Source organism: Bos mutus, chromosome 1, assembly GCF_027580195.1.
Source record: "Bos mutus isolate GX-2022 chromosome 1, NWIPB_WYAK_1.1, whole genome shotgun sequence".
Lineage (NCBI taxonomy): Eukaryota > Metazoa > Chordata > Mammalia > Artiodactyla > Bovidae > Bos > Bos mutus.
Window position 1 is genome coordinate 58,326,477 of NC_091617.1, and position 27,573 is coordinate 58,354,049.

The 27,573-nt window shown below is 36.8% G+C and overlaps 1 protein-coding gene across 25 annotated transcripts in view; it reads right to left on the reverse strand.

Moving 5' to 3' along the window:
• The window catches only part of ZBTB20 (zinc finger and BTB domain containing 20), an 865,400-nt gene that overhangs the window by 260,752 nt on the left and 577,075 nt on the right, over window positions 1-27,573 (reverse strand). The window contains exon 6 of one of the 25 annotated variants that reach the window (XM_070369705.1): window positions 19,439-19,550. The exons of the other annotated variants lie outside the window; for them this stretch is intronic. The gene's annotated coding sequence lies outside the window, so the exon portion shown is untranslated. The remainder of the gene's footprint in view (window positions 1-19,438; window positions 19,551-27,573) is intronic. 25 annotated transcript variants of the gene reach the window in all.

Consider the following 27,573-nt stretch of genomic DNA (forward strand, 5'->3'; position numbering starts at 1 on the left):
GTACATTAATGACTGGTACAAAATCATGTGACAAATAAGGATTTCACAATTCTGATCTCAAATTATGTCAGATGAATTAGTCCCACAGTGTTTTTCTTAGAAGAAAGTGTAAACCAGGGATAATTAATCTGAGGTCCAACATTAGGCTTTAGGTGGTCTGTGAATCCTCTGAAACAGCTTTCACCAAAATTTCAAAGGAAGCCGTAAGTGGGAGGAGGCTAGGAATCCTTTCAAGCAATAGCATTGTAAAGCACTATGCTATCCTACCCCTTCCTCTGTGATACTGCTATTATGTTCTTTTGAATACAAAGATGCTAGGTAGCAAGTTTCAACCACTGCCTATTTGAGTGTTTTTTTCATACTCATTGTCTGTGTCTATTAGGTAAAGCTCACTTTGCCCTACAGCATTCTTACAGTTTTAAGACTGACACTTCTTGGAAAGAGATACATGCCTACATCCTCAATTCTGCTAAAATACCTTTGACCAGTTGGGATTCAATCTCATTTTCACCTGAATATGTTATACACAATCATTTTGAAATTCTCTGACATTTATTAATTACAAAATTTGGGGATAAATTTAATCCAAGTCCTAGAAGGTTCAAATGAAATAACACTGGGTAAAAAAATAACATAATAGGAAAATAAAACAAACAAAAAACTGGGTGTGCTGAACCATATGAAATTGCTGTTTCTATAAGTCAAAACGGTTGAATATTGGCAAAGTGAAATGGTTCAACCCGTGGGTTGTTAACTGCTATTGTTGTTAGAAAAATGATTCTTACTCTCCAATTCTCCCTTCCTGTAAACATTTCTATTCATGTGAAAAGTATTGTGGGTAACTGGTGCTGGGGGGTGGGGTTGAATTTGCCCATTATTTTAATTCATAATGCATAGGCCTTCTTAATTCTTACCATAGCAGGTACCTCCAAATGACAGAGAGCCTGGAGAATAGGTATTAAAAAACTAAATTCACAGAGGCTTATTTTTCTCATACCCAGATGCACTTTTAACTGGAAAAGTTTTAAATGGATGTCAAATCCATGGAGCAAGCTCATGGGGACCATATTGGTTTCCTATTGTTGCTGTAACTAAATACCACAATGTTAATGTCTCAAACAAATCTGTTAAGAGTTTTGGAGGTCAGAAATCCTTAAATCAAGGTGTCAGTGGATTGCATCTTTCTGGAGATTCTAAGATAGAATCCCTCTTCTTATCTTTTCCAGCTTCTAGAGGCAGGCTACACTCCTTGGCTCATGGTCACTTCCTCCATCTTCAAAGCCAGCAGTCTAGCATCTTCAAATCTCTGCCCCCCACTCTCTGATTCTGCTTCCTTTGTCATATACCCTTCTCTGACTCTGACCCCACTTCCTCCGTCTTTCTTTTATAAAAACACCTGAGGTTACTTTAGGCCTATCCAGAATCCAAGGTAATCCTTCAATTTCAAGGTTCTAATTTACTCACATTTGCGAAGTCCCTCTTGCTATTTAAGGCAATCTAGTCACCGGTTCTGAGGATTAGGACATGGGCCTGTTTAGGGAGGGCTTCCCTGGTGGCTCAGTAGTAAAAAACCTGCTTATAATGCAGGAGACATAGGTGACACAGGTTTGATCCCTGGGTTGGGAAGAGTCCCTGGAAGAGGGCATGACAACCCACTCCAATATTCTTGCCTGGAAAATCCAATGGACAGAGGAGCCTGGTGGGCTACAGTCCATGGGGTTGCAAAGAGTCAGACATGGCTGAAGTGACTAAGCATGCATGCCCGCTCTTTGGGGAACAGGTCCATTATTCTATTGCTGTGTTCAAAATATTCCAGGACTCAAATTGAAAACAAGATAGTATCATATTTCTTTACAGCTGCATAGAAAATTTTACATATACCCACTTATAATTTTTAAAGACACAGAAACTTAACTCTCCAGCTTCACTTTTGGCATAGTGTGAGGAAATCATAGTTTAAGTTTTGGTTTGTAGGGTCTTACAAACCAAACCCAGTTTCAGTTAGTCCTACTTATATTCTAACTTGTCCTTTTGGCAGAATTCATACTGCTATCTCTAGCCAAAGAATTATTAATATGGTAAGTTCTTTCAATAGTACGTTCTATTAACTCTAAAAATAAAGACACAGATTTTTAACCAAGAACCAACCAGGACAGATTCCCACACTTCCCATCATATCTGTCTTGTGCCTGCCTTCAGGCACTGTATACAATCTGTCTGAATAAGCTAACCAGCATTTGCAGATGTTAACACACGACTGTTGTTCAGTTGCTAAGTTGTATCCGACCCTTTGTGACTCCATGGACTGCAGCACACCAGGCTTCCCTGTCTTTCACTGTCTCCTGGAGTTTGCAGGTGTTAAGGTATGAGTCTACCATGAGAAATTTCCTCCCTCTGATCCTTGCTTGGATAAACTTAACTCAGATGACTTCCTTCTTATCTCACTTAAAAAAACCTGTCTCCCTGACCTGCATCTCGCCCATGTACTATCTCAGTGAACCCTAGCCCTTAAACATTCCAGCCTCATCAACACAGGCCCATCATGACAGCATAATATCCTTGTCCTGCTAGAAACTATTCAGCATCCAGAGGACCATCTTTATGCTGATAACACTAAAATATAAAATAATGCCAACAGCTGGTGCTACAAATGGCTTTTAAAAACGATGTTCATTCAGTAAAATTCCTCTTGCTACTTTTGACATGAAACACGCAGTCTCTAATTATTCTGATCAAGACGGTGAAATACAAAAACAAACTTTAATTGTGTTTAACAGATATTTAATCAGGACTCACTGAACTACAGATTAAAGCTGAAATTCATAAACCATAATTACCCGATTGTCGCAATCTTTTGGTCCACATTCTCCTTCCGTCTGGGCGTCTGGCACCTTGCCCCGAATTTCTTTTACTGTCTTCTCAGCTTCGTTACTGTTCATGTTTTCCAGCAGAGATTTAGCACAGATTACAAAATATCTGTTCTTGGCAACTTTCTTCATTAGCTTTTTTTCCCCCTTGCAAAAAAGTTTATTTTTTTTCCTACCAGAGTAGCTGGAAACAGGCGTACGTTTAGGGTGCTTTGGTGACGCAAACTAACTATACAGTTATCAGGAGATAATAAGGCAGTGATAACGAGAGTTACTAGTGCTACCACGCAGGTATCATGCAATTTCCCCAGTATGGCATGCGGTGTGTCCCAGTCACCATGTAATTACCTCATGTCACGACCTCATTGTTTTATGGAAAATGCTTATCTCACCCTAACAAAACCTTTTCTGCCACCTTTGGTAAAAAAGTGTAACTCTTAGTTCTTATTTCCAGTACCACTTATTCCCAATAAGATGCTATCTTGCAAATTTAAGAGAAATACCTGTCCTCTCCTAAAAATTTGCTTTTACATGGAGCAAATGGAGCAGTTCTGTCTTCTTTTGCTTTATTTAACCCAGGTGAAAGAAGTAACTACCAACAATACATCTTTCGCTTCTGTTTTTTCTTTTTTTTTAAACAACAACAACAACAAAAACCCCACAAACAAACAAAAAACACCAAAAGAAGAAAAAAAGACCCAACCTCACCCTATTTACTTAGGATTCGTTTAGTCTGGCACTTCCCCCCTACTCTTCCCTTTCAAATCTCAGTCACTCACATTTGTTTTTTCCTAGAATTATGGTGTAAATCATTCTTAACAAGCTAGCTTGAAACATGTCTCACTCAGTAGAAACACATAACGCCAGTGTAATTGAAACATGGAACTGTGAGCTTGAAACTCTTTCTATTTTTTGGGCCTCTCTTCAGAAGGACATGCCGAGTTTCCCTCACAGTGCCATAACCCCTGTGTCACACAGTTAGGATAACATCACAGACCAAGGCAAGAGGATAAAGAGAAGGCGCTGGCAAAAGAAGAGGTGGGTGGTTCCTTTATTCCCCCTAGTTGAGCAGACACCCCTATGAGGCAAGGATTGTAGTTACTACTTATTTATCTCAAGTCGGTGGCTTGAAGTTTGACCTCACCAAGACCTCTGGATATGACATCCCACCTGAGAGTTCCAGTTTAAAACAGGATAGAGTGGCTTACTTTACAGCACAGATGAAAGCTGTTTCCAATTCTGCTTTTATTAGTCATCTCCCAGTCTGATCGCTTCCATTCAATTGTACACTTAACTCAAGTTGGGGTCAAAATCACCCCCAGATTTAGAAGGGCCAGAAAAATTGCCTTCCCATCCTAGAGCATTGTTCTTCAATCACACAGTTCCTCTAAATATAGTTGATGGCCTTTGAGATGCAAAATGCATCACTTAAATGTAGTAGAGGTCCCTTTCACTGCATTGCCAAATCTATTTAGCAGAATCTTCCTGGAATAATCTGTCCCTAGACCTGAGGATGCGCAGTGATTTTAAGCATTTTAAGCTAACGATAATGGTTAGTGCTGAGAACAGATGTACCTGGCTGTGATGTGATCTATTCCAGTAGGCTTTTACGAGCTGTTCATTCCTATTGACTTAGCATTTTATGTCTCTGCTTTTGCCTGGTGTGATGGTTACATAGGGGTGTCGTGTGTGTATTTTCCTGATGTGTGATGGCAGCATAGGGGGCTGTGTGTATTTTCTCAGTGCAATGGCTACACAGGGTGTTGTGTGTGTGTTTGCCTGGAGTTATAGCTGCACGTGTTATTGTGTGATTCCCCCCCACCCCCTGGTTTGATGCCTGCTGGCAGGGTCCTATGTGTATCTTTTTCTTAGTGCGATGGTTGTACTCATTGCCCTGCTAATGATGGACATTTCTAGCGATTATCTATCTACAGGGTCCTGGGGAAAGAACCGCAGTAAAATCAATAAACGGTTCTAGACAGGGCCTTGTAAACATGAAATGACACCCCTGCATAAATGCCTTTTCCTACCATAGCATGTTAAATCCAAGTGCTGTTACCTTATTGGCATTGGGATAAAATTTCTATGGTCTCTCCATCTCTTCCATATATTGCAATCGTTTGGGGGAATTTGAGATTACTGCTGGTTGGAGGGCTTTTACACATGAATCTGTCTAATGACATTTTTCACTACATTGTCCTACGCATCACCTCTTATACTCCATCCTGACTTGCTCTGGGATAATAGCTGATATTCTGAAAGTGAACATGCCTTTTATTTATTCCTGCAGTCTCACCAGGCCCTCCCCACATGCTCACTACATCACACACACACACACACACACACACACACACCCCGCCCCCTCCCTTACTGCTCTCTAGTCTCTGTATCCCTCCTGTGTTCACCAAATGGAACTGACAAAGCAAAGAACCAATGAGGTTAAAGTCTTTTGAAATCCCTGGAATACAGATGAGCTGGGAGGCATCTGGAAACAAAACCAGACACTTGAAATCAAAGAGACAAGTAAATTACTATCCTAATCTAGGAAGAATAACTAAAGGTGTCAGTGGGGTTCCATTGATAGCACTTGGCCCTGAGCCAGAATGCCAAGGGTTCAAACTCCACACCAGTTTTGGGCTCAGGCCCAAGACTTGACACTGCAGGGTGCAGCAGCCTGTGCAGCAGTGTTAAAGGTGTCAGCCTTCTGCAGAGAGGTTAAGTCCAAGTCCTTCTGCCTGCTTGTCATTATACCCCAGAGGGATGCAGAGATAACCCTCGCTTCCTCTTCAGTGCCTTTCTCAACAGGACAGACTGTGGGGGAGCCAGTACTCAGCAGCAGTATTTACTAATATCAGTAATGTACAATTAATGAAATGCCCCTTTTCTGATAAGGCTGCTTGAAGAAATAAAGTATGTGCAAGAACATCCAACTGCCTCCCCTTCTCCCTCCAAAAAACCTGATGGCTTTCCTAAAGATTCTTCCATCAATGCAAAGAGCTAAGTTTGGAAACCTAAAACCACGTGTCTAAATGAAAGGAAATGTTTTCATTGGAACAGCTTACATGTCTGGTACGCTTGCATAAAAACTATTGCATAGCATTTTAGAGCTAAAATTGCTATAAAATGCTTAATACAGTAAGAATAATTATGAGATTTTGCACGCACAGCTGGTATACAACTAAAGTCTCAGCTACAAATTCAGTGAGGCATGGGAAAACCATTTATAAAAATTCCTGGTATGCCAATTTGACTCACCATCAACAGCCCATCAACACTTCTCCATTCTTTAGGTGGAGATATTTACCTACGGAAAGCTTTATTTCTCCTTTTATGGCTGTCATTAATACTGGATTCAAGGAATTCTAGTCATTACTTGACAGTGGCAATATAAATAAATTCTAACAGGACACAACTGACCTGAACACAAAGCTTTTCCATTGAGCACAGTAGGGACTAATATAGTAGGCAATGAACCAGAAGACCACAGTATTAAGTTTAGCTGCAGAACCATCTCCTCTTGTCCTTCCTTTTTCTTCTATTCCTTCACCTCTTCTCATCTCCCCTCTCCTTTTCTAAGATTCAAATCCTTGAGTGACTTCCTGGGTACTCTGGACGCCCCTGGTCACAGCCCACCTGGCCTTGCCTTCCCCTGGATAACACCCAAAGGACAGAACTCCACTCTCTCCTCAAATTATAATGGTTCTTTCTTCTCCATTCCCTTCAGCATCAGCTAACGATTATTTAAAAAGGAGCTAAGTAATTTGGATGAGCTGTTAATGGTTAATAATAACTCAATAAAGATTATTTCTTGATAAAAATTGAATTAAAAGATAAGGAAGAATCTCTTTATTATGGCTTTATAGGGTCTATGGAAAATGCCATAATAGATGAGATGACTGTCATCAGAGGCATTGCTGAATGCTTCCTTGCATGGCCTTGGTCATAAAGAGGAGCCACAGTGGATATATAGGAACCCTCTGGGAGATAGTGGGGGACACAAAGGCAGCACACTACAAGATAAAATGAATTGGACCAGAGTCAGGAAATCAAAGTTTGAACATCAACAAACCTTGCCAACATGTGTTTGAGTAAGTCATTATATTCTCTTAGCTGAACAATGAGGCCCTTGGATTAGAAAATCTCCATGGCTCTATCTAGCTCTGAAGTGAAGGTTGTGTCATGGCTCTCTGACTGAAGATCAGTTACTGTTCCTAGGTTAGCTGCTTCCTCCAGCTAAGAATTAGTGGCTCTGAGTATAAATGGCTGATATTCCACATGGAATCTAACTGAGGGAGTACTGATGTCCGTAAATAAGTCTTCAGCTCTTTGCCTCCTACCTGCACCTATGACTTCTGAGTCAGCTCCTTGATGTTATCCAAGTATTTTCTTAGCATTTTGTTTTTCCTTGTTTCAACAAACATTTAATGAATTCTCTACATATGAAACACAGAACTAGTCATTGAAGACAAGGCAGAACAGGACACCATCTTTGTTTCCTAAGAAGCCCCAATGAGTCTACTATTCTTGTCCATTCCATCGCCCCTTCACTTCTGTGCATTACCATGTATACTTCTAAAACTATAAATGTAGTATAGAAAAAAATAAGGGGAATTAGACTTATCTAACCTGTGCCCAGTTCAAAGTGCTATTTATTGTCAGCAAAAGACTCTGATAATAATTGAGATTAAAAATTATAGTCATTCAAATGTGCACTTCAATTGTACAAAGGGTATTTATCAACATGTATTTTGAGGTCACTGATGTACATTAAGAACAGCAATTTGGGTGGCAAGAAGATTATAAAGGCAAAACAATCCTTCCTGTAGTAATCCTGATAAAATTGTAGGATTAAAATCAGTAAATAGTCTCTGGGGAAGTGAGAATACAGAATATTTTTTTTAGTATTTTTTTTCTTCTGAGGATTTTAGGTTCTTATTCCTTCAAACTTTCTTCTTGAATTAATACTAATAACTGCCACTTATTGCATGCATATTAAATCATAAACACTTTCAATATAATATTGCATGATAAGAAAATGATTTTGCAATATGGATATTATTACCCTCATTTTACATATGTGAAAACCGAGGCTGAGGAGGGTGAAATAATTTGTCAAAGATAATACAGTGTGCAGAGTTGGGATTTAAACTTGGGTTTGTCTGTGAAACATAGCTCCATAAACATGTCTTGGTTCTGCCAAATCTATTCAAAAATAAATAATCCTGCTTGAATGCTTTGTTAACAAACAAGGAAAACAATCTTCATATTCTTTCTTCACATTCATTCATTGCATTACATATAGTATGATGAAAACAGGAGATGGTTAAGATCTTTCTAAGAGTTGGCTGCCTTTTCATATTTATTTGGACTGAGATGAATAATTAAATTTGGGGCTCTCGATCAAAGAATGAGCTATTTGCTATCTGCATAAGTATTTGTTGTTAATTGATCAGACACGGATAAGGTGTGTTATTACAACTATATTTGAGGTCTGATTTACATTGTTCTACTGCATATTACCCTGTGCTGTTTTTCATTTTCCTTCACTTTGGACTTTTTGTTTGGTTTTTATGAATTTAGTCACAGTCGGTTGTGTATTGAACTTTGTAAAAATGTAACTCTAAGAAAATTAAAAAAAGAAAAAGAAAATATTTTCAAAATGATGTCAAAATCAAATCTACCCCTCACTAATTTGATTTGTAGGAAATGGAGAGTGAAGTATTGTAAGCAGAGTGCTTTTAAATATATCCTAATTACTTCAATGTGCAAATGCATTGACTAAATCAAAGCATGCATTTAACACTTTGCACTTCAATAGTGCTTATTCGTCTAAGTTCTATAGATAGCAATTTCATTTTAAAAAAAGGGATAAACTTCACTATAGTTAGTCATTCTATAGTTACCTGGGGAAAACGATCATTCTTAAACTCAAGCTTACTTCTCAAGTCTGCTCACTTTTGGACTAACGCAGAATATCATTAGTGCAAAGAATACAAAATAACAGATAATTAACTGCAGCTACTCAAGTTTTCCCAATTGATCCTATCTTTCTATTCTCTTCTGCTGTTAGTGGCTGAGGTGAGGGGTGGGACTAGTGAAGCCACACAGGATGAAGCAGACAGACTGAGTCCTGAGGAATGAAGCCATGGACTGGAGGGAATCCACGATCGAGGCTGGGATGGAATTATCATGTCAAGGTCACTTAGGACTTGGTCTGGAGCCACCTGCATCGGAATCTCCTGAGGAATATACTAAAAAGACATTTCAGAGTTTCACCCTAGAGCAACTAAACTGAATGAGTATCTCTTGAGGTGGAACTCAAAGATCTACATTTTAAACAAGCTTCCCAAGTAATTCTTAGGCTACTGAAGCCTGAAAAGCACTGGCTTATGTTCATTGGAAGGACCGATGCTAAAGCTGAAACTCCAGTACTTTGGCCACCTCATGCGAAGAGTTGACTCATTGGAAAAGACTCTGATGATGGAAGGGATTGCAGGCAGGAGGAGAAGGGGACCACAGAGGATGAGACAGCTGGATGGCATCACCGACTCGATGGATGTGAGTTTGAGTGAACTCTGGGAGATGGTGATGGACAGGGAGGCCTGGCGTGCTGTGATTCATGGGGTCGCAAAGAGTCGGACACGACTGAGTGACCGAACTGAACTGAACTGAACTGATGCAGTTCTCTGATTCTACACCCAGGGATAGAATGCTAGTATACCTTTGTTCCTTCTGTCCCAGTTGTCAAGATATATGTGCAGGTACAAATAGCTGACCTGGGAGGCATTAATGGTAGTGACAATAGCCCAAAGGCTAGACAGTCGTGTTTAATATGAACCATCTCATCTGATCCCTACAATAAGGATTGTAACTTAAGTATTATTACTATTCCCATCTTTCAGATGAGGAAACTGAGATTCAGAGAGATGTAATAATCTTTTGTTTTGAATGTCACACTGATTATTGCAAGAGTTCCTAAGTTTTAACTCTTTAGCTCTTAGCCTTGTGGAAAAATACGTTCTTGAAAGGTGTTTACTTTCAAAGATGTTCATGATTTGGTGGTAACATCATTGTAAAGGGTGTTAAGTACCTAAAATAAAATGGTAACATTACTGTAAATGAGGTAAAGTGCCTAAATACTAATAAAATTGGTTATTTATTATAATACATAGGACGTCAGCATTTGTATTCAAGTAACTCTTCTCCTCTGTATTTTTATAATTACTAAAATCATCTAAACTAAATTGCTGATCTTTGATTAATTCATTCAACAATTATGCATCTTGCCAAAACCTGAGGTATAAAAGATAAATAGGACAAAGCCTCTGCCTTCACTAGGTTTACAGTTCAGAAAAAAGAGATGAGCATGTATGCAACTGGTTCTGGTTTACCTTGTGCTCAGTGGAGGCCTGAGTTAGAAAGACAATGGTTCTTCTCTGGGCAGAAAGCAAAAAGGGTGTGGTCTGGAAATTTTTAGTTACTCTAGCACTTTGCCATTGGCCAGTGTAAGGAATTTTGATTTTTTAAGATTACATTTTTACTTATATAGTTTTGTTAGAAAAAGGGCAGACTGAGTTACTTGTGTACTTTGGGCTGATAAAACTTTATGTGGTTTATTCTTTCTGGCATCCAACCGGGTTTCTTTTTTGGCTAAATTCTGGGTACAAAGCCAAGTTAGTCATTATGTTTATTCATTCTTACATAAAGCAGCTGAAATTTTCCTTCTGAGATGGATGCCTGATAAATGTTATCAGTAGTAGGTCATGCCACTCAATAAAAGTGACCTATAGATACATATTGGCTATGTCCTTTGTTTTCATCTGTTTCAGTTACTTAAAATGCTATTATTGGATTATGAAATTTTTATAATATGAGAAATTTAGAAGTTAAAAACAGTTGAAAACAAAGAGTACTCAAGATTTCTTCCCTTGAGATAAGCTCATATACATGCTGATGTGACCTGAGCATATTAATGTCAGAGCTGATTGATGGACTAAAAAAATGAGGTTCTGGAATGTGAAAGCACAGGCTGATAACCTAAGGCAAATGTTCAAGAATCCAAAAAAAGAAAGAAAGGAAAAAAGAAACTCTGGGAAACACTGGGCAATAGAAAGTATATGATATGATTTAGAAAATATATATCATATTTTAGATGATAAGATTCTAAAAATTGGTATCTCAAGTACTTCAAAAGCTTAATAAATTGGAAAAGGAAGACATTTTAATCCCTTTATGAAGTGATAAATAACAGACATGTGTTCTTTTCTCAAGCTGAAATATTATCAGATTTGGAATTATTTTTATTTACATTATTTACTGTTTGCTTAAAATTTTTTACTTTTCTAATCATTAGAGTATTTTCAGAATATTTAGAAAAGTTAAGGAAAAGAAGAAATAAAATATCACTTCATTCCATCATACAGAGGAGGTACTAGTATTATTCACATTTTAATGTATTTCCTTTGATGTAACCAAATACTTTCATTCATTTTTCTATTGATAATTTGGGACCATGTCAGGTATACAAGTTTCTTTTGGATCAGGCATTTTCAGTTACAATGTTTCATGAACATTTCCTAGTAAATTAATATTTAAAATATTTTAAAATTAATAACTGTAGTTAATAACTTTATACAAATAATATATACATATGTTCCATAATTTGCTTAATAATTTATTTGATTAAATATTTAAGATTTTCTCTTCTTTTACTTTTATAAATGACATTGTGATGAATAGGTCTTTGTACACAAATCTTTGAATTTCGGGTTCCTGTAGATAAATTCCTAGAAATTAAATGACTGGGCCAAAAGATACATTTTTAAAGAAAGTTTCTTGATAATATAATGCCTATTACCTTGCAGAATTTGGTGTCAACACATGACCCCCCACAATTACTATTATATGAAAGACAGTTTTACTGTACATTTATTAGCATTAAAGATTAGTTTTTATAAATCATGTCTTTGAGTACTAGTGAGTTAAAATATTTTTTCATATGTTTATCAATTGCATTTCCTCTTTCATAATTTTTCTTTTTATAATCTTTTTAGATTTTTTTGAACAAATAGGTACTGAACATCTCAGTGCCTTCTTATCTTTTGCTTCCATTTCATTTCTGATGCTGTCACTATACCGTAGACTCTCCTCACCTAATCCTGAACCTGGACATCATGTCTGCCTAGTCTGTAGTTCATATTTCTTCCATTCTGATGCATTCTGCACACTGCTGCCTAACAGTACTTCTGAAAATACTGCTGTTGTCATGTCAGTCCTGATTAAGATCCTACATTAACTCCCAGTTATTATTTATCTATTAGCTAAATTCAACTGCCATCTTCAGGGGGAAATTAATCCCATTCTTGGCTATGTCCTTATGAATTCTGTTGATTAACATAGGTTATTGACATATGGAACTTATATGCAGTTAACTTTATATATGTGAGTACATATATGTGAGTATACAGAGACACATGCACCCAATATTGAATACTAGATATGAGTCTTGAAAGGGGTTTTACAGAGCTTGAAGCCCAACTTTTTATGTTTATAAGTGAAGAAACTGACTCAAAGAGTTCAATAAATTACTCAAAGTCATAGAGCTAGTTAAATGATAGAACTGGGACTAGAAACCAAGTCTCCCAATTCCTAGTTCAATGCCTTTAAGTAGGGAATAATAAAAAAATCATTTGTATAATTTAAAGAATAGAAACAGCTAGGAAACCCATTTGATTTCAATCTGTTCTTATGGACAAAAGATTGTTAAAATCATATCACATAGAAGGGTTGAGTGTTCTTATAAACATGAATAATGTACTTATAAATTGATCAAATGTGTTATTAAAATTTTCATAAAATTTGCACATCAGCAAATGACCCAGTTTATACTAGTTTGCTTTCTTCTTGTTAATCTATATTGTTTTACTTAATCTGCTTTGCTACAATAGAAGCATGGTGTTTTTATTCTAGCATATTACAGATCATCATTAAGTTTCTTGCTAATATCTGCTGCTGCTGCTGCTGCTGCTAAGTCACTTCAGTCGTGTCCGACTCTGTGCAACCCCAGAGACGGCAGCCCACCAGGCTCCCCCATCCCTGGGATTCTCCAGGCAAGAATACTGGAGTGCTAATATCTAGTGGTATTCAATGGAAAATCCAATTTTCCTAGCAACTTCTATAAAGAATTTCCTCTGACAATAATTGGGGATTATAAGAACTACCCTAAAAGAACTACGTCAATGTGCCTCTATTTAAATAGTAAACAACACAAACTGTTTTGTAGGAGAATGGGCTGTGAGACTGGGAGTTGCCAAATATACTAATTATTTAGAGGGATAGGGTAGGGCAGAAGGGGTAGATGTGGGAATAGCTATGACTTGAACTAACTTGGATAGAAGCTCATTGATTGTAAAGGGTTGATTTAAAAGCATATGTTTGCCCAACTAAATTGACAGAAAGAGTATTTATTAAATCATATGGCAGTTAAACAGTTACAATATCCAACGTTTAAATGAATAGGTGGGTCATCCAGTGCTAGAGGACACTAAAGAGATCTTAGCTATGTTTTCTTTCTCTGTGTGAATGTGTGTGCACACAAACTAGGCCTATTCATTTCATACTCAACAAACATTTTTAAGCATATACCAGAAGCTCTCTATTACTGAAGAAGTGATCCAGCTTTCTGTGATTATCCTCTCCACAGCTATATCACAGAGATGGATAATAATCTATACCTGACTAATGCATTATAACAAAAACTGAGAAAGTGGGTAGGAGGAGAGGAATGAAGAAGCAGCACCCTAAATTTCTCATTTCATGCAGCATATGATTTCTTTAATAGCGATAATTAAAAAATAGTTTGTTTTAAAAAATAACTGCTACTTTTTCTAATATTATTTTAGTATTTATTTTATCTATTACATCTACTAATAATATATACTATTTATTATTTTATAGTACTCTTCATTATTAGAAAATAAATTTTGCTTTAAAACTTCTAAATTGCTATACTAATAACAAACAAATAAAATAGTTATATACCATAGAGAAAAGACAGAGAGAACCAAGAAGCCAGAATAATATAGAAAATACTCATTTTTTACAACAATAAATATTAAGTCAATTAATTTATTATTAAAATAAAAACCATAACATAGGCTTAAAATTCCACAAAATCTAACCATACAATAGTACTTTAAGAATACTAGTTTTGTAGTGGAGAAAACTGAATTTAAATATTACTTCTGCATTTACTAGTCATCACCTCTTTCCTAAGGAGAAATTTACTTAGCTTATTTATATCAATTTCCTTAGTTTATAAAACATGAATGAAAGTAACTGACTGTATAGAGAGGATTGAATAAAACAATATCGATAAAGTTCAGTGCCCAGCACCACTAAATAATAATAAATATTATTTGTAATATTTGTTTTAAAATGGTGTATCTAAATGAAAGAGAGGTAAAAATCAAAGGAGTGTTATACAAGATATACTGATAAGTGAAAAAACTGATACAATACAAAATGAAAAAATCTAAAAAGGCAGAGTGAGACTTAAAAAGAAGAAAGAAACCATTTCTGCAAAGAAACTAAAAACAGTGAGGAGGGCTGAAGCCATAAGCCTACTGAAATCCGGATAGAGAAGCACATTGAGATGGCTGGGAATCTAGGTCTTTGGAGTAATGGGGCCAAAAGTGTTCCATATGAAATGGTGGACCTAAGTCTGTTTTGCTACTTCAACAAGAGGCTGTAAAAAATATGGCCATCTGCTGCCTGGGGCAATATCTTAGACAGAGCTGCAGGCACTGAAAGGTGGAAGGATGAAGGTATAGATTCAGTCTCATGATCAAATATTCTTAAAGGTAAGCTAAAGACACCATTATAAGATTTGGATTGGGACGAGAAAGCCAGGAATGCAGATAGAGGCAACTGGAAAACCATCAGTCAAGGAGGTATGAAAAAATTAGAGAGAGTGCTAAGAGGGAAGACAAAAAAGCTTTATGACCAACATTAACCTGCAAAACAAAATTCTAAAACACAGCAAGGGAAGTTCATTTCTAGCTATTTTATTCTTTTGATGTGATGGTAAATGGAATTGTTCCTTAATTTCTCTTTCTGATCCTTTGTTGTTAGTCTATAGGAATGCAAAACAACCACAAAATTAATAACTGGAATATTCACTCCAGATAAATTTGATTTTATAGAATTGTCTGATAATGATTTCAAAATGAGTATATTTGCAATGAACTTTAAGCCCAGCAATAAAATCCATGTACTAGGTCAGAAAAGAATTAAAAAAAAATTTTTTTCAATCAAAACTATATAAAACACATCTAATTATAATGGAATTGAATTCAGAATCAGTAATAAAAATAGAGTAAATACATGTTTGCCATGTAGAAATATATACTTTTTTTTTTTTTTGGCTGCAATGCGTGATATGTGGGATCTTATTTCCCTGACTGGGGATCAAACCTGTGGCCCTGCACTGGAAGCATGGAATCTTAAACACTGGACCACCAGTGAAGTCCCTAGAAATATACAGTTCTAATTAAGGGTTAAAAATAAATCAAAAGAGATATTACAAAATATTTAAAATTAAACAAAACTATATATCAAGACATGTTATGCAGCTAATGAGACCCTGAATGAGAATTTCGAGACAGATTCATTTTAAAAACAATAAAAAGTATTAAAATTGAATGAGAAAAAATGAACTCAGGAATCTAGAAAAAATGATCTAAATAATAAAATAAAAAGAAAAAGTAATGTTGACAAAAGCATAAGGTAATGATATAGAATGCAAAGACACAATCAAGTCAATAAGCAAACTCAAAAGACAATTTTTGAAAAAAGTAAATAAAACACAAAATGTCTAACAGCCAGTAAAAGAAGAGAAGAGGTTAATATAAATAATATTAGGAATAAGAAGGGAACATATCTACAGATAAAATTAAATATCATAAGAATTTATGAAGAGCTTTGTACAAATAAATTTGAAGTGTAGATTAACTGTTAATTGTATATTTTCCAAAAACACCTCCTTAAAATTGACTTAAGAAGAACTATAACACTTGAATAGAGCAATAGCTATGGAAGTAAAGGAACTGATGATAATATAACATCTACCTTACACTACCTACCACCTACTAATACAAAATATTAGGTCCAAATGATTTTAGAGGTAAATCTAACCAAATCTTCAGAATAGGTAATCTGTATAATATAAAAATAGTTTCAGAAATAGAAAAAAATAAGAGAGAAATGTTGCTCAACTTATTTTACAAGGCTACTATCACCATAATACCAAATGTCTATAATAAAAATTTTAAGAAAAGACTAATCTCCCCATGCAAACATATATAGAAAGTTGTCAGCAAATTAAACTCAAGACTGGATTTAAAAAACACACCAGGACCAAGTAAAAAAAGTTTTTTTTTGCAGGAATGTAAGAAATGTTGACTATTAAGAAATGTCTTAATATCACATAAAATACTAACATATTAGTGGGAAATTTTATCATTTTATTGATGCAGAAAATGCATTAGATGAAATTCAATGAGTATTCTTTTTTTTTTTTTTTTTTTTAATATTTATTTATTTATTTGGCTGTACCAGGTCTTTAGTTGTGGCAAGCAAACTCTCTTAGTTGTGGCATGTGGGATCTTGTTCCCTGACCAGGGATCAAACCCAGGCTCCCTGTCCTGGGAGCATGGAGTCTTAGCCACTGGACCACCAGAGAAGTCCTGAGTATTCTTGATTAAAAATACTTAGCAAACTTTAAATAGCTGATGGGAACTTTTCAATAATGATTTTGATTTATCAAAATCCCAAGCAAATATCACATTTCCAGAACATTTCCAGTAAAGAATGAAACAGAACATTCCTAATGTCATGGCTTTTACTCCACACTATATAGAGATCTCTGGAGAAGGAAATGGCATCCCACTTCAGTGTTCTTGCCTGAAGAATCCAAGGGACGGGGGAGCCTGGTGGGCTGCTGTCTATGGGGTCGCACAGAGTCGGACATGACTGAAGCGACTTAGTAGTATACTACTACGTATATAGAGGTCTCAGTAATGCAATATGACAGGAAAAATAAATTGAATTGAAAATTAATTGATAAATTGCAATTGAAAATTAAGAGATATATTGGAATTATTTGCTAATGATATACATGTCCATGTAGAAAACCTAGGAGAATTTCAGTTTAGCCAGTGGAACTAGTAAGAGAATTCAGCAAAGCTGTTGAGTATACACCAATACTAACAAATAAGCAACAAAGTGGAAAACAGATTTTATACATAATATCATGAAAATTAAGTTATATGAGAGGAATTCTAACAAATAAGATCAAGCAAGACTTTTATGGTGAAAATTATAAAACATTATTATAGAACTGGAAGGAAGAGCTCATCAAGTATAGCTCTCAATGTTAAAAAGACACAGTGTCATAAGAATATCCATTCTCCTCTAGATTACTATCTAAAGTTAATGTAAATACAAATAAAATTCAACAGGGCTTTTGCTAAACTTGACTAAACAACCCTAAAATTTACATTGAATAGCAGAAGGCCAAGAGGAGCAAAAAGAATTTTAAGGAAGAACAATGTAGAGAGATTTACCTTACCAAATAATAAGAATATTATAAAGCAATGGTAATTAAGGCACTTTGGTGTTAGCACAAGAATAGAGAAATAGTCCACTGGATTAAATAAAGATACTAAAAACAGATTTGATGTAGGTGAAAGAGGCATTACAAATTAGTGAGTAAGGATGACTAATTTGTTAAATGGTGCTGGGATGACTGTGTTACCCACAAGGAAAAAAAAAAAAAAAAAAACAGGATGCACGTAAGATACCATACACAAAAACAAATGCCAAGAAGATTAGAGATCTAAATGTAAAAGAAAAAACTTTAAAACTGTTAGAAGAAAATATAGGAAGGTTTCTTAAGGATCTTGTCATATTGAAGGGTTTTTAAAATGAGTCGGACACAACTGAAACGACGCAGCAGCAGTGGCAGCAAGAGGACAAACCATAAAGGAAAACATCAATAAACTTAACTGCATTAAAATCAGAAGGTTTAAAAATAAATGCCACTATATACAGTTAAAAGAGAAAACTAAAAACTGGGAAAGGATATTTGCAATCTATATTGCTCAAAAGATGAGAATCCAGAGTATTATAACAACTACAAAACCAAAACCAAAAGCTGTCCATAACAACAGTAGCCAAAAAAATAACTCAATCAAAACACAGGTGAAGATATAAACCGGCAACACGCATGAACACCATGAGGAAATCCCAGTGATTTATAAGTGAAAAACATTTTCAATGATATATTATTCAATCCCCTCAGTCTGACAAAAATGTAAGAACCTTGGTCATTCCAAATGTTGTGAAGCATATGGAGAAGGTCTCATAGACTGCTAATGAGAATATAAATCGATACTACCACTTTAAAAAGAAAAATTGCATAATTCTTAGTAAAGTTATTAAACTTTAAAAAATAAGAAGTTATTTCATAAATTTAAAAATGTATTTTTTTTCTTACAGTTTAGCATTTCCTCCTTTGCTTCCAAACATGTACAAAAATGTTAAGTACAATTTTGGTGGCAAATGGGAAATACCAGAAATAATGTCTAACAATTAGAGACTCAGATTTTAGTGACACATACAGTAAAGTTCATTTTATATAACTCATAATGTATGGCTTATGTAGAACTAATTCATGATGATAGGAATCAGAAGAGTTGTGCTGTGTTTAATCTTTTGTTAAAGTTTTGGAGGATATAGCCTGTGAGGGGGCATGAGGGATTCCCCTAGGTATTGTGGATGTTTTGTATGTTGGATTGAATATTGTTGCATGGATGTATACTCACATAAAATCTCATCAAGCTATACAATTAATCTGTGTACTTCACTATACATAACTTAGAATAATACATGATAAAAACAGGTTTGGAAATAAATTTTCCACATTGAGGTTTGTTTAACTTGGGTGCTGGATTCTTGTATGTTCACATTATAATGAAACATTTTACATTAAAAATGACAGGACAGACTACTGCTTTTCCTAACTAGAATTGATCAAGGTAAAAGAAAACACTAGTGTCATCTTTTCCTCTTCACTGTCCATGACACTAGGTCCAACTGTTCCAGGAATCAATAAACACTTCACAGCCAAGTGTACTTACAAAGTGATCATTTAGTTGAGTCAAAGCAAAACTTTCAATTCACTCTTTGACTATGTGTAGAATCCAGGCTTTCTTAAGTGAATGACCAGCATCATGTATTAATACAATGCTGCTGCTGCCAAGTCGCTTCAGTCGTGTCCGACTCTGTGCGACCCCATAGACGGCAGCCCACCAGGCTTCCCTGTCCCTGGGATTCTCCAGGAATACAATGCTACCAACGCATAAAGATCAGTCATCCATTTAGGTGTTTCAAACATGAAGTGGGGGATTGCCAAGGATTTTCTGATGTGAATCAACAGGTGGTTTGGCATTAATATTGCTATTTGTTTCTGGGCTTCACCTCTGGTTTCAGAAAAGAAAAAGAGACAATACCTTTTCAATGCTGTATTTCAAGTTAACCGTATGGAAAGCAAGGTTTTATTCCAGCCAATTCTCTTTGTCTCAAAGCGCGGAGGAAAAGTGCCAGCCACTGCTACTCTCGCCACTAGCCACGGTACAGATGTTTGGAAAATGCAAAAATAGAGAAATGAAACAAAAAGGAAACCCTCAAAAATAAGTTTTGCATAAATGAAAAATGGAGTATATAATTATTATAGCTGCAAAAAGGTAAATGCATTTTTTTCCCATTGTGTTAAACAGAAAGAACCAAAACAAACAAAAACATTGATGTTTTAACTTAATGTTTTGTTGAAACCGATGATTACAAGGACCGACTCGTATGTGGCTAAAAATGGGAATAAAAAACAGATTTCTTTTAATCTGATAAGATTTTTTTTTTACCTCAAAGAATTCTAGAATATGACCTACTTAAATGAATACTTATAAAAGAAACAGATTCATTTAAAAATTCATGTTTTCAGGTGCCAAAATGGGAAAGGAAAAGTGTTTCTATGAAATCTTATAGGAGAAAAGAAATAATTGAAATTATAATGGTTCCTTATACAACTCAGATAAAATATAGCTTGGTAAGAAATGTCTCAAAACTGTTCAACTGTACATTCCTGAATTAGCTTAGCTAATTTACAGACAGTTTTTCCAAAAGCAAACATCCTGTTAGATTTAAGCACGCCAATGTAAATCATTCTTTGTTTAAAAGAAAAAGTTTTTTAAAAATTATGTAATTTCTGAGAGAATATTGGCCGGATTGTAGGTCAGACCATGATTTAGGTCTGACTCTGCCACAGCCCGGTTGCGTTTACCTTTGTTCCTGTTATAAAACAGGTCTGGTCTCAGTGTCCATATCTGTGAAGTGGACACGTGACACAAAGGCACAGCCCTATCGTCACGCTCGTTTCCAGTCCCACATTCTATGAATCCAAGGAAATCACTCCAGCACAAGAGCTTTTGTTTTCTTCCTTCCTTTCTTGCTTTCTTAAAATAAACAAACAACCAGATAAGCAAGTAAATATATATTAAAAGCACATATACTAATCATCTATCTCTCTGAACAGGAAGAGAGAACATTTTTTTTGTGTGTGACCATTATCTATTTCCTAATGTATATTTAAAAAGAGAGTTCCCATATAAAAAGATCTTTATTTTTTCCTGAATCAAAAATAGCATATCATTTCTTTGCCATTTAAGTTCTATGAAGAAAGAAAACAGAAAATCATTACAGAAATCATATTAGGAACTTTAAGAAGGAAGAAAGAAACTCTTTAAAAAAAAAGCAAGAAAGAAGTCACTAAACTTTCTTTTAAAATTCAATGGTTTGTTTACATGTTTTCTGTGACAGAAGATGTAATTGCCACTTCAAACTACCTTCACTTCCTTTTCCTGGGGCAATATTCTTAACTGTGTAAAACGCAGGACCCTCTTCACATACCTTTCCCACCTGCCTTCTGAGATAACGAGGCTGAGGTATAGATTACAGTCTGAGATACCTAGGATGGGAATTAAACATTTCATCTGGGAGACAGGACTGTGATCAGTTTCCCAAATCTAAAAGAAAATTAAGCCCCATCACTACTTTGGCAAGAAATTTGAGTTCTCGTGGCTGAACAATGATCATCATTTTTACACAAGACTTTTCAAAAGGAAAGCACCTGGGGCATCCACCAGAAAAAAAAATCTGAGAATGCAGCACTTTGTGTCAACATTTAAACCAGGTAAGACACAAGCAACTGCCCTTAACCCTTACAGAGAGGTATGAAAGCATGCAGGGCGACTGACACCTTGATGAACAATCGAAGCTCCGCTTTATGAAAAGACCTAAGTCTTTGGGGCTAAAGCGCCATTGCTCCGAGTGCTGATCCACCTAAGGCACCAGCAGAGGCAGAATGCTTGGGGGCAACAGGCCAAGCTCCTGTTTAAGGCTCTAGCTCTGGCTGCACGCTGGTAAGCCTGGGACCCACCAGACACACACTCAGGGAACACCAAGGGTGGGTCCCCCTGCCAGGGGAGGGCCTCTCAAACAGAAAGGCAAGACTCTGAACTTGCACAGTGTGTGAGCACTCCCTACTGGCTGCTGAAGTTGGAGATGAACCGGTGGTGTTTTAGAAAGGGCTGCCCCAGGTTTCTGTGAGGCGGCTGAAGGACACAGCTCTTTTTCTAGGGGATAACGGTGTGGCTCTGATTAGGCTTAGACTGGTTCAGATGTTATGCTACTTGAGAAGCAGGTGAGGAGAGCTTACTGATAGGAGGAAATCCAAGAACTGGCAAAAACTGTGTAAAACTGGTTATAATTTTCATTAACTCTTTCAGCTACAGTACCCCCTTCTTATCCAAGGGAGCTAGGTTCTAAGAACCCCAGTGGATGCCTTAAACCACTGATTGTGCTAAACCTCATATCCACTATAGCTTTTGCTGTACATACATACCTACGATAAAGTGTAATTTATAAATCAGGCACAGTAAGAGATTAACACCACCCAATAATAAAATGGAAACAATATAACAATATACTGTAATAAAAGTTACATGAATGTGATCTGTCTCAAAATATCTTTCTGTACAAATCAAATGACGTTTCCATCTTCACTAAGCATCATCGTGCGCTGTGGCCACAGCAATTACAGTCTGAGGTGCAACAGCAGAACTAGCATGAATTTCTTTTTTCCTTCTTCACAATTTCGCTGAGAGGAGATTCATTCCTACCATAGATCTTAGTAACCTCAGCATACGACTTTTTTTCCTGAGTAAGTTGAGAACTTTCACCTTTTCAACAAAAAGAAACACTTAACAGCTTTTCTTTGGCATAATTGATTTGCCAGCATTACTGCTCTTATGCATTGGGGCCATTATTAAGTAAAATAGGGTGACTTCAACACAAGAACCGGAGTACTGTCTCGGTCAATCTCATAACCGAGCTGCCTACTAAGTGAGTAACTGGTGGGGTGCTCTGGACAAAGGGATGATTCACATCCCAGGTGGAATGGCAGGAGATTTCATCATGCTACTCAGAACAGTGCACAATTTGAAACTAATGAACTGTTTATTTCTGAAATTTTCCATTTAATGCTTTCAGACTGCAGATGGCTGTGGCTAACTGAAACTGAAACTGGGGAAGGTGGAACTGAGGATAAGAAGGGACTTTTGTATTAACATTTTATATACAGACCCGTGTATGAGCATGTGTGTGTTTGGGGTGGAGGGGGTGAGGAGGAAATGAATTTCTGTGTGGCTCACTTTATTTCAGTAATAGGAAATCTTGGGACAGTCCAATGTGTTTATACCATTTATGTTTTACCAGAAAATCCCATATATAAACTTGATGGAACTGCCAGATATGTTCGCTATACCACTACACCTAAGCCCTAGACAGTGGTCTCAAGTCTAGGGCAATGATACTGGAATACCGAATGTTCCCAGGGCTCTGCTCTGTTCTGGTTCTTCTGTATAATAAGATGAAGGTCAAAATGGCAGCCTGCTAAAAGCAGAAGCATTTCAGTTGCAGGAATAACTTGCTTGTCATCAACTTGTTAATGCAATAGTCAAACATTTCTTTGACATGCACAGTATCAGCTAACTTCAGCAGATAAAGGGTCTAGAACAGGAAGATGCTGCAGATGCTTTAGCTTGGAGGAAGGCTTAGCAGAGCCAAAACGTCAGCAGGGCCTGTTTGTTCCATACTTTCCATCGGGCTCTGTGAAAGAAATGTTAGATTACTGCAATGACAAGTTTGTGACAAGCAAGTCATTTGTGCAACTGGTGCGCTCCTGTTTTTATCTGTTTACCATTCAGACTTGTGAATGCCATTTCAAGCACTTACAGGATTTCTGGCTCCCATTAAGGGGAAATGGTTTCTCCATGTTTAGAATTTTCTGCCTCAAAGAGAATTACTAAGCAATTATTTATCCCTGTGGTCACAGTGTCACACAAAAGCACTCTTGAGTTGTTTAGTTGGACTCTGAATCATGAAATGGAGTCCTGGGGACTGGATCGCTTGGAGCATCAGAAATTTCTCATCTAGTTTATTGGAATGACTACAAAGCGAGCCTGTAAGAGTCAATAAAATTGTGGCCAGCTTGAAATACCTTGCTCTTTTGCTCTGAGATCATATATCAAGGCCATATGCTTCAAGGCCCATAAACTCACTTGTAATGAGTAGATCCTGAGAAGCCAAGGCCTGACTGTGTCACAGATGCTGACATGTGATCTAACATATGATAGTCTTGGTGACAAGGACTGCTTTAACTTTTGAGAAGAGAACTTACATGGCCTTCTCCCCGAGTTCTGAGGGTAACCGGAGGCCCTATCCAAATCCAGAAAACGTTTTAAGTGTTTGGCAAAAGGTAATATCATAATCTAAAATTAATACTTGGGATCATCCTACCAAGGATGACTTTTGTATAGCAAAGGGCAGATTTTGGGTCAAGAATTCAAGACTGTCTCCTTAGATTCTTCATCTGAGATTGCTGAGTGACTTTTAGTAAGTTATTTTAACCTCCTAGGAGGAGGGTACAAAATAATATCCCTGGTGGCTCAGAGGGTAAAGCGTCTGCCTACAATGCGGGAGACCCAAGTTCAATCCCTGGGTTGGGAAGATCCCCTGGAGAAGGAAATGGCAACCCAGTCCAGTACTCTTGCCTGGAAAATCCCATGGACTGAGAAGCCTGGTAGGCTAACAGTCCATGGGGTTGCAGAGTCAGATATGACTGAGCGACTTCACTTTCATTCCTTGTTTACCTGTCATGAATTGTCTCATGGTCAATGTCATAAAACATGAAGAATGCCCTCAGAACTCAAGAACAGTATTTCCTAAAAGCCATGTATTTCTCCTAATGATTTCAAATTTTGTCCATTATTGGCACTAAATTTCTAAATGATTCTAGGTATACCTCTTGAAGAACATGGAAGCATGAAGTTCTGAAGCGAGAAGGCAGTCACTTACAATATCTAGGGAAGCAAGTCAAAGCTGGAACAGTTAGAGTGTTAAGAACCAGCGAGAAAGTGATGATGAAACATGAGGCAGAGCTTGGTATGCATGACTAAAGAATGTTACAGAAATGGATAATTGTCCTTGCTGAATAAAAATTTTATTGTTATAATCAATTTCCCAGACACTACAAGCATTACACAATTTACATGTCTAATATCATCTTTACAATGGCTCCATGGTGTGTGTATTATCAATTTCTTTTCACTTGTGGAAACTAAAACTTTAGAGAAATTCAAATACTTCACCATAAATCTGTAAGTAGCAAAGGTGTGACGCTATTTTCCCTTCATCCAAAGCCCTGATACTCTTAACCACTAAAGAACTAAAGTCACTTCCACTGCCTGCAGAAGACATTTCTCCCTAGTTTACTGGAAAATGTTTTCATCTTAAAATGTAGATATTCAAGAATTTGATGGAAAAGGCCTGGTGAGATTATTCTGACTTTAACTGTGTTGCAATCCTTGTTAGGCCTCTGGGAAAGCTGAGCTTCATCAAGATGTCGTTTCTTTTGCCTGGACCTCAACTAGTCCGGCTGAAATGCACTGTGGAAGAGGTGGAAGGGATTCTAACCTATTTGTATCTTTGTGCCATGAGTGTGGTGGTGTTTGGCTGCATCTCCCTGTGTCCATGCCAACTTCTTTCTCTTCATACGCATAGCCTCTAGTTCACCCTACTCTTTGCTCCTAAGTCACCTCCAGGGAGACTTCTTTTGTCACTTGTCTGCTATTGTTTTTAGGTGTGGGGGAGGGGCGGACATCTTTCTTACCATGACAAGGATTACTGAAACAGTCTAAACTTCCAACTTTGCACAGAATGTAGCCTTTGTTCAGTCTTCTGCTTTGTTTCTCTTTAATGATAGCTTTGCCACAGGTTTTCCCTATGTAACTCAGAGCTATGCAAATCAAACTGGTTAGCAAGACTGCAGCTGTTCTATCTCAAAATGAGTCCGAGAGGTGGAGGTCTGAGTGAGGCACGTCTTCTGAGTATTACACCTCTAACGGCTGCTTACCTTGCACGAGTAGCAAAGAATGAGCTCAGTGAGATCTGCAGTGGCTTTCCTTGGTCCGTTTTTAGTGTGTGTTCAGACTGGATCATAAGAAGTTTTAGCTTACACAAACTTTTAGTTTCCTGGTATTTATACTTCCCCAAGCACAAGATTCTTACTTAAAAGCTACTCAAAAAGACACCATGCATCATGCAGAATCATAAAATCTCAGGGCAATGTGTAAAGGACCCTAAAGTCCTGTGGTCTGAGTCTTGACCTGGTGCCTGAGTTTGCTTGCTGGGGCCATTCAGTCCCTGTTGCACACCACCAGGGACACGGTGTGCTTAACCTCACGGGCAACCCAATCCTGCTCTAGGACTTCTGTTTGTACAAAATCTTCTTCCTTTTATTAAATCTTAACATGTCTTTCTAAAATTCTCCATCATGGCTTCTAGTTCTTTTTTTTTTACCATGTCCTCCAATCCTGAAAGCTTCTGGGAATTCGTAATTTAATGATTCATTTAATGACAACTCTCGTGCATTTCATATACAAACAAGGGGGTTTAGATCATCTTTCTGCCTTGTCCCTCTTCTCTCACCACACAGAACTTAAATACCTTTTTTAGCCCTCTGTCAACCCTGGGAGAAAAGAAAGGCAGTCAGTCTACCCAGTTTTATAATTTCTTTTTGGATGTAGGTAACACAAATGGCAAAGCATTCTTAATCTCTTTGATTTTCTGCCCTATCCTGGGGAAGATCTTTCTAGACCACCTCAGGCAGACTTGACAGCTACAGCTATTCATAGGGTGACCATAGAGTTTACTGTCCAAACAAGGCCACTTTTTGAGGGTAAAAGGACTCTATCGATAATTATACCAAGATCATAGGCATAGAACAGAAATGTCCTGGGCATATCTATACAGTACTCTTCACCTTCCTTCTCACCAACTCCCATCTCTTCATGCCCTAGGTCTCTATTTCTATGTCTGCTTCTCATTCCTGTCTGTGATCACTCTTTAGCAATGGGCACATTTATCCATGCATCTCTAGTTCCTAGAAGAGAACATGGCAGGTAGGAAGAGGTAAGCTATATGTTTTTTTTTTTTTTTCTTTTAAATTGGGGATATATTTTTTTTCCTCCTTGTATACTCTGGACTTCTTCCCTTATTTCTTAAGCAAATACCACCAACACACATTGGTTTCATATTTCTGGAGATGAATCAGAAATACTTAGTGTCACAGGAAGGGAATGATTTAATAGAAATGAGTCTGACTTTGAATACTGAGAGCAAAAAGCAGAGAGTGAAATGTGCTAACTTTTCCACCAAAAGTCTACTGTACCTCTTTACAGAACACCGAACACTAAGTTCTAATCTCTTTGTTCACAAGTAGTTGTTTCAGCAGCTGTACCCACAATTCCAAGTTTATAGTAAATCAATTATTATAGGCAATAATGGCAACATAGTGTGACGGTTATATTTGTGATCATATGGAACAAAGGGTAGCACAGGGAAATTCCTGAGAATTCTCCACTAAGACATTGGTGGCACTTCTGTTGCTTTCGGAAGTGTCCTTTTTCTGTCCTTTGGCCAAGAACATTTAGTAGTGCTGGTGGCTTTTTAGCAGTGTTTGTTTCTGAGTAATAGTGATTTTAAAAAGAGAGAGAAAAAGAAAGTCCTGAATCATGAGAATCACCTAGAAAAGGCGCTCCTTCCCTTTTTGACACGTTTAGAATATTCCATAAAGATGAGAGTTTACCCTGTTTAGGTTTAAGCACTTTCAAGAAGACAAACCCAGAATTTCTCTTTCAGTGTTTAGAAGCCTCACTATCAAGAGTCTACCTCATTTTCAAACCTAAACATGTTCTGTTGCCGTGTAAGCCTATTTCATCACTATGCGGCCTCAGTGAAGAGAAGAAAGTCTTATTTCTTACTTCCCATAACTTACTTAAAAAAAACTAGTCTCAGCTCACTATCTCAACCTTTTTCTTCTAAAAGATGAAACAATCTCAATGTTTTGACTTCCCCTTAAATATTTTTCTCAAAATTAATTTTATTTTAGTATAGCTGGTTTACAGTGTTGTGTTAGTTTCAGGTAAACAGCAAAGTGAATCTGCTATACATATATCCACCTTTTTAGATT